The sequence below is a fragment of the Tupaia chinensis genome, unplaced genomic scaffold (genome assembly GCF_000334495.1).
Source record: "Tupaia chinensis unplaced genomic scaffold, TupChi_1.0 Scaffold000248_1, whole genome shotgun sequence".
Taxonomy (NCBI): Eukaryota; Metazoa; Chordata; class Mammalia; order Scandentia; family Tupaiidae; genus Tupaia; species Tupaia belangeri.
Window position 1 is genome coordinate 748,167 of NW_006159726.1, and position 698 is coordinate 748,864.

Consider the following 698-nt stretch of genomic DNA (forward strand, 5'->3'; position numbering starts at 1 on the left):
CTTCCGATTTCTGTGGAGGACTCTCAATTCACATTCCTTCTGTAACAAAAGAATTGTGTCTCCCCCTCAATCCTGTAGAGACTTCAAAGGGGATCATTTTACTTCTAACCTTGAAGTTGTAATAGATCTTAATGCCTTGCTAATACCACAAATTTAACAGCTCTATTGAGAAAGTTAAGACTCCAGTGGCTTCTGGACATGGCCTCTTTCACGACATCAGAAGCCTTATGTTTTATGGGAAAATGATGGGTCAAAGGAGTGGGTGGTGGCAGTGGAGTCTGATAAATGCAGCTTTACTCATCTTACTCTATTATCTATACAAGCTCACAGTCAACTTCCTTGTCAGCTGTTGACCCCTCTCTACTTTCTCCCCATCTGCCATCTTTGAGGCTATTTACTAATTTCCCAATACTGGCCCACACTTTCCGGCTCAGCTCAGGTTGGCTTCACTGTCTGAAGGGTCTCCCATCTCTGCCAGCCCAGATCCTTATCCTTTTAAAACTATAGCCTCTTCATGCTTGCATCACTCTCACCAAGCAGAGTTAACTCCTATCTCAGTGGGCATTTAATATTCAGATGTTACTGGGGCTGGCAGGTGGCATGGTGTTAAGGGTGCTGGCCTCCCATGTAGCTGACTGCAGTCTGAGTGGCGGACTTGGCAGCTTGCTTTCTTGCTTTCTTTTTCTCTCTCTCTCACT